The sequence below is a fragment of the Triplophysa rosa genome, linkage group LG15 (genome assembly GCF_024868665.1).
Source record: "Triplophysa rosa linkage group LG15, Trosa_1v2, whole genome shotgun sequence".
NCBI lineage: Eukaryota > Metazoa > Chordata > Actinopteri > Cypriniformes > Nemacheilidae > Triplophysa > Triplophysa rosa.
Genome location: NC_079904.1, coordinates 13,227,604 through 13,235,732, shown reverse-complemented (window position 1 = coordinate 13,235,732; position 8,129 = coordinate 13,227,604). Strand labels below are relative to the sequence as shown.

At 36.1% G+C, this 8,129-nt stretch overlaps 1 long non-coding RNA gene across 1 annotated transcript; it reads right to left on the bottom strand.

Annotated features, from left to right (window-relative positions):
- Window positions 1-1,129: 1,129 nt before the first annotated feature.
- LOC130566325 (uncharacterized) lies at window positions 1,130-7,616 on the bottom strand. Its single transcript, XR_008964453.1, has 3 exons — window positions 7,545-7,616; window positions 3,330-3,472; window positions 1,130-1,747 (listed from the first exon to the last, which is right to left on the bottom strand). It is a non-coding gene; the product is annotated as an uncharacterized LOC130566325 (long non-coding RNA).
- Between the last annotated feature and the right edge of the window lie 513 nt (window positions 7,617-8,129).

Below are 8,129 nucleotides of genomic sequence, written 5' to 3'. Positions count from 1 at the left end.
TAAAGGTCATTTACATAGAGAATGGTAACCAGTGTCCTACACCAAACTAACGGAATCGGGAATTCTCACATTTGAAGAACATATCCTTACTTTTCTTTCCACAGAGAATATAGTTCTTTATTGTCGACCCCATTCAAAATAATGCACCTGCCTTAGGTCTCTCACTTACTGTCTTGTCTTTGAGTGACATGCCGACTAGATGAATTATTCCAATCAATCCATAATAATTTTTAATCCAAAACTATGTATTGTGAAAAGGTAAAATATTCAGAGGTACATTACCACTTTTGCCGGCCATTCAGACATCTCTTCAAAACAAAAATATATAAGAATACACTGAAAAAAATAAGGCAATATATTAAATAATAATACATTTCCATGTTAGAACCAAGTGCTTATATTTTTTAATATGAAAAGCAGCAATTCCTCATGTATTGTTCAATATATTGTAATATAATTACAATGTATAATACCATATTTTAAATACATATTACATGTTTTAGTATACTGTCTTTTAATATCTGAAGTGTTTATTTGCTAAAACAGATAAAAAACATTTTTTTTATTTTCAAAATGTATGTTTTTCATGTCATCATGTTTTTATTGTGTTTTATTGAGTTAGTTAGCTATATTGTTTTAGTTATTATTACTTAATGAAAACAACCCAACTGCAGTTTGATTGATATTAATTGAAATGCACAATAGAAAAACATGATTTTTGAAAATGTTTAAAAACTGAGCTATATGTTTTTGCAAATTAACTCTTCATTTGGAAATATATTTTCTTTGCATAAGTGATATAACATATTAAGAGTACATTCATATAGAAACGTGGATAAGGGTTAAACCACTGGTGGGTTTAGAAGTAACAACATACCTTCAAAGGTAAAAACTGCTTTTAAAACCTTTAGATGACATAATGCAGCAACATGTTGAATCAAATGTAACTGAAAATGCAAAATTCAACAAAATTATATTTTTTGCCCATAATAATACTTTTTGTTCAAATATATATTTATCAATTATTACCAAAGATCAATTATTCTTGACTTTCTCAGTTCCCAAGGGGCATTACTAGAGAGTTTCAGAGGTCTACACCACCCCCGCCCCCTAATGGGAGGGTGTTAATATAGTCGCTTTTGCCCTGGTGGTAAATGGGAACAGTTTCTCTTGTGTTAATTCTCTATTTTGTAGCTGTCTGTGTCCAAGACCTCTCAGCGTTCAGTCTCTTATTCTGCACTAAATGCTCAGCCACCCCCTTTCTCGTTCCACGTTTCCCTCCTTCTTGCCCCCTTTTCACTTACCCCTCTCCTTTCATGAGGCCATCTAGATTATGTTGCTAAGGAGATTTTTTTCCTCCTCTCTCTTTTTGCCTTTTTTCCCCTGTTTTCCATTGATTTGGTGTTAATGCATTTTCAATGCTCCTTGGTGTGTGCAGGGGGAGTGGGGGGGGCAATGTGAGTGCAGTCCTAACACTCACTAGAGGAATTTTACTCTGAAGGGGTCGCTGGGAGGGGGCTGCCCAAAGAGAGCCACTCAAGTGAAAAATTTGGTGATTTTTACCAAGCATGGGAGCTGGCTCGCCAAGACGCACACAAGCGCTCATCTACACAAACCGAGTAGTGCAGTGACCACCCACCCCTCATCCATTCTCTCTTCAGAAACACTCACAGGTGGACTTGCAAAGACTGTCATTCACCTCGCTCGTGCCAGTGGAAATACCCTGGAGACCTGTCAACTCGACTGACTGCAAAAAGGAAAAATAGAACATGTTAAAACAAAACTGACGTAAACCAATACACATTTTTAAACATCTTTCTAGAATACAAAATTGCACCATTTTTTTGTATATTTTAATATGACTCACATTACAAAACAGACTTTTCCCAGGTCACAACAAAAACAAGTACTGCACAAAGCAATGTGCCATCTTTTAATGCATTTTGGCATATGTTTTAACGAAAATGACTTGTGCATTTAAAGTATATATATTTTTTATCAGTGTGCGTGTTCCCTGGTAGTTGAACCAACAACCTTTGTGCAGCAAAAGCTCTACCAATTTAGTTACAGGAACATTTTTTATATAACGGCATATTCGTTTTTTAGGCACTTTTTACAGACATCCTGTTCACACATATCTGTGTTCTCCTTGTTTGCTCTTTCGATTGTCAGTCACTCTGTAATTGTGTGGTTCCAGAGATGGTGTGAAAGGCGACCTCAATGGTTTTCCGGTTTTCATAACTGTGACATAATGAATAATATACATCAATTCTTATGTATTTTCTCTACATGTTTCTGTCTCTTACTTCCTTTCCTTTCCATATCTCTCTTTCTCTTTTTAGTTCCCACAAACACTGTGTTCTTTTCTGCCCAGCCGTGGAGATGATTCTAATCTAGTTGTCATTCTGCTGGATTCACCAATCAGGAAGTAGTTAAATCAGGAGTTGGCAGGAAACCGAGCTGCCAACACCCAATGCGGGTTTGTGGGTTCTGAACCTCAAAAGTCAAAGGTCATGACATCCGTCTGACTTTGTATGTACTTATGATGATATTCTTTTGTTGCCCCCTGTTTTTCTCCCCTGCAGATCCATGCTCGTCCTGTTTGATTGTGTGTTCAGGTGTGCGCCTAAAGGGTTTGGTCACTGCCCCTGTATAAATGTTACCAGATCAGCGGGACCATACATGACCTCCACAGTGAACCCCAAAACTAGAGCACAGTTACTGCGAGACAGTTTTTTACAGCTGCTAATCATTGAAATGACTTTGTCTAGAGGGCATTTGTGAATACAGAGTGCTGATTCATGCATATTCATCTCTAAACACTTTTTTAGTCATCATCATGTCATATCTTTTGCAACCTGGTACAAAAAATACCAAATGCTTGAAAAACAAACTTTGGAAACTCTTTGGTCCATACATTTAGCATTTGTTTCGATTTACCCTTTTTCATTTACAAACTCTGACTTTAAGGCAAAAAGTATTAAAAAAATTATCAGAAATAAACTGGGACCCAATATAAACCGCATATGTGTAAATATTCCTGACCTTTGTTGTTTACTTTGCTTGGTAGGCTACTCTCTGAGTAAACATTTTTCAATCTGATACGATTTCTCCTACTCCTTTCCAATGCCATGCTTGTTTGTATGTGTGTGCATGCACTTTTATGTTTGTAATGAGGGTGTTAGAAAACTAGATTAGAGAGAGAGAGACCCAGAGAGCAGACAGGGCCAGCATTAATTACGCAGCTTCCAGAGAGCTTGTTTACTCATTATTATGGATAATAACACATGGAGAATAAGCCAGGAGAAAATGGTAAATACGATACTAACCTCCATACACAATTAAACTTGAGATAGCTGGGATCTTCTCAGAGGTTTGTCCAGTCTACGAAAGGCACTGCACAATCACACTATTCCATAGGACAGTCATACTGCTCCGAGGTGGCTCTTTAATCCCATGGGAAAGGTGTTTGCTAAAGGTGAAATAAAGACCCCCTTCCATCTTAGATGTATATGACTTGCTTTCTCCAGCTAAATGCAAATACATAATTTTATATTAAAATTATAAAATACATGTTCTAAATGTAAAAACTCCCAAACTTTATATCCATTATTACAGTAATCCAAATGACTCCAGTGGGTTTATATATGTCTTCTGATGTGAAATGATAGGTTGGTGATAGAAAATGATATATCTTTTAAACCTATTTAGCAATATTGAAACCAAAACAACCACATCCAGGTGATAACGAAAAAAATGATGACAACTTCAAATCACGTTGGTTCTTGTTGGTCTTGTGGATAATTGTATACTGTATATAATATATAGACCGTTTCATCTGACAGGCGTGTGTCTGACCCCCAGTTATATATACTTTATATAAGCAACTTACTGTACATTGGATTGTATTATACTTTTTTTTGTTTCTGACTATGTGCAATCCCTTGGGATCGAACCCATGACCTTGGCATTGCTAGCGCCATGCTCTAACCACTGAGCCACAGGAATGCTGTTAACTTCCGGTTTGTGTTTGGCTAGTGTCTAATAATAACCATTTATAGCTTATTTAATTTGTTTTAATATTAATTTATATTATTATTTTACTGTATAATAATTGTATTAAATAAACAAATTGTTGAATTTAGTTGTATGTTCATTTTATTAAAAAACAAATTTGTTGAATGGGTCCTGTAGTTTGGTCCCATTTAAACAAACCAGCTTGGTATCGGAGTCTAAATTCAAAATATTGGAGAGACAAGTTTAGTCAAGTAACGGTTCTTCTCGGTTTCTTTTGATTGTTATCATAAATAATCTACGGGCACTCTATTGTTTGTGAATGTGTTCCGGAAGTTCAGTTGGGGTCACAAAAGTGCCCAGGTGCAGTAACACTTGTTTATGTTGTTAAGATGAAACCGTCTATACTGTGTGATATTTCATCCAGGGACATGCAAGAATCTGAGGTGACATGAAGGTGAGTAAATTATTATTACTATTCCTTCAAGTATCTTTTTAAATCTGAGTCTGTATGAGATACTGTTGAAAATGAAGGATAATTTAAAGAATACTGATAAACCGAATGACGACGGTACCCAATCATTTCTATTTTATTCACAGAAATGCAAGTCAATGGGTACCGCCGTTGTTCAGTTACCAACATTCTTCAAAATACCTTCTTTTGTGTTCATACAGGCAGATTTTTCATTTTTGGGTGAACTATCCCTTAAAACTAATCAGACAATGTAAGGCTTATAATACTGCAGACTTTTTTCAGGCGTATTTTAGCAAAACGTCTCAACTGGCCCACCCGTAACCCTTATTGATGCTTAAGAAAAAGCACATTGTGCTTCCTAGAAGAGCAATGCACTGTAAAAAAAAATCCTGTTAAAAAACAGATAAAGTACTGGCAGAAAATTACCAGTACATTTTCCTTTATTTTACGGACATTTCCATTAATGCTGCAATGCAAATGAATGCAGTGCAAAATGTAAAATACAGGTAAAACAACTGTAAAAATGAACACGGAAAATTCCTTCATATTAATACAGTATATTGTGCCCTATTTTTACGGCTTTTTTTTAGAGTGTGGCTTTTATGATGAATTGTCTTTTACTAATTAAAATGCTTTATGCTGTCAATTCATTGTAAAGTGCTTCAGGGCAGAAGCTGTGTCACTGTGGGAAAGTAATTGATGAGCCATTAATGTTATTGGCTCACATAAAGACCGTCAGACTCACACCTGTTTGCTGTGCCTATACGTTAACAATCACATACAAACACTTTCAATAATACTGTACCACCTGTTTGTTCCAACCACACTCAGGCAGAGCCCTCAACGCTCTCCCACATGGCCTGTGAGAAAAGCTCCTCTCCTTTGATGGACAGCGCAAGGAAGAGAAAAGAGTCAGAAGACACGACCATTCATCATCTGTTTGATCCCTTGTGGGAAAAACCCTAATTCTGGGGGACAGGGACTGAACTAGAAAAAAACAACAGCAAAACTGAGCAAATTTTTCTTTTTGTCCTTCGTAGGATGGCCCATTCATTCCTCTCCGTGGTTGGTACAAATTGGGCAACTGTGGACCCTTTTTCTCCATAGCGCGAGATGTAAGGTGAAACAAGGCTAAGATCTCAATCGGGCGTTGATGTGAACAAAGTTAATCCCCCATTGGTGCCAATGTGACCCGAAAAAATCGGCTTAAAGTGGCTCCGTTAAACTGGACACAGTTTTGCCATTCAAAGGCGGCACCACTCCCCCCATCCCACCTTTTCCTCTGCCCTCATATCTGCCACCCACATACACCAGTATTGGAGCATTAAGACAAATACATTCATAACCCTGTTTTATTAAAGACTTGGGGCCCCTGGGTGTTGTGTAGGGGCCTTGGGGGGCCTGCTGAGACAGTGGGGCGATTAGGATAAGCCTTCCCATGAGGGACGTGGACACGGCACAGCAGCCACTGGGTCCTAAGATGTCCGACCGTTCCCCTCCTACCTCGAAACCTAATCCTCTATTTCATGCACATTAGCGCTGTGTAAACGGTTCGCCAGGCTGTCTTTACAGTGAGCTCCGCTGCAGAGGAGAGACGGTCTAATGAAGATGCTGAGAGTTATAGGGCTCAGTCACATCTTCACAAGTACAAGAAAAAAGTGAAAAAACTCCTTTACATAAACTTTTTATGCATGATATTATATATAAACAAATACAAACCAATAATAAGATCTCACTTAATGGAAATTTGAAAATATTCATAAGTAGATTAATTAGAAAATTAAAAATCTTATCACTTTACCATTAGGGTAATTTATTTTTAATACTGCTGTCAAATCGATTGATGTTTGTGTTTATATAATATATGTGTGTGTGTTGCGTGTATATGTATATGTAACACAAACATGTATTTAAGAAATATAAGTAATACATATGTATAGATAATTAACATTATATTTAAATAAAAATGTATATTCATGTAATATTTGTTATACACATGTTATATACATATACATACCACACATCTATTATATAAACACAAACATTTATTTTGGAATCGATTAATCAAAAGTTGTATCTGTAAACATTAGTTAATGCAAACATGAATAATGAACTAACATGAATATCTGTATTGGCATTAATTAATACTAATTAATAAAACATGAAAAAACTATATTGTTCATTGTTAGTTCATGTTGTCTTATTTACTAATGTAAACACACACAACCTTATTGTCAAGTGTTCCCATAAAAATTGTTTTTAGACAACATTAGCTGATATATGCGGTAATAGTTAATTATTGAACATTACCAAATGCTTAAATTTCTATTCCATGAATAAATTCAAAACAATGAATACATTTCATGATACATGATTCATTCTTATTTTCATGATTAATGTATTAGGATGTTTGTTCACACTTTCACTTTTAATGGTCTTGTGGTTACATTCATCATTGCTGATTCACATTAAGAGTATGCAAGAAGAGGTCTGATCTGTGTATATATGTGCTTATGCCCCTATGTGTTTTTGTGAGAAAAGACTGTTTCTGATTATTGCGTTTGAAAGTTGTGTGTGGGCTTGTGTGATGTGTTCTGAATCATTAATAGTTCTAGCATGAGTGCGCTAGGGGTTTGTCAATCTTTAATGTATAGCTGGTAAGCAGAAGCAGCTTTAAGCTAACTTTGTTCACTCAAAAACAAAGACAGTCCCGGGTCCCTTGAATTTTAGCGCCGACCCTGCCCAAAAAGAAAATTCTTTCATCATTTACTCACGACATTCCAAAACTATTTTTGTTTTCTGTAGAACACAGAACAGAAATTCAGAAACATATTGTTTTTTCCACATAATAAAACTGAAGGAGGATTGGGGCTTCCAGTCACATTCTGCCTAACATCTGATGATGAGAATACTGTTTTATAGTTTTCTATAATGCATGAACTATCCCTTGAAGTCATGTTTGTGGAAAGACAGATGCCTGTTCTGGCTATCATATAAGCTATACACTGCTTAAGTCTCATTTATGTCAGCATTACTGCTGTGTGTGTGAACTCACAATCCTGCTGTGTTGTGGTCTGGAATCTGGGATGCTCTTGAAGTTTCAGGCGTTTGTGTTGATGCCTTTTTTATAGTCTGAGGGTAAGAGAAAAAATGTTGGAATCACTTGTCTGACACAAGAGGCAAATCCTCTTTAAAACCACTTCAGAGGTACAACATCTAAGAACCACAAATCATTCTGTTTAATACCTCTCTTGTTATTGTGAGAACACACAGCAAACATCACCCTGCCAATCATTGCTTTGCTGCTAATACCACAAAGACCACATAATACGGTATAATATGTATATATATAAACCTTTAACTTCTTTTGTGTACTGCTGAAGAAAAGTCATACAGGTTTGGAATTACATGAGGGTGAGTAAATGATGACACAATTTTGATTTTGAGGTGAACTCGTCCTTTAAAGGGATACATCATTGACTACGATACTATTGGGACCATAGTAGGAAAAATGTCAAAGGTGCCCTAGAACTATTTGCATTACTAAATTCTTCAAAATATCTCATTTTGTGTTTAACGGAACAAAAAAAATTATACAATCATTTTTCCTGCTATGGTAGTCAATGATGTCCCAGAAATG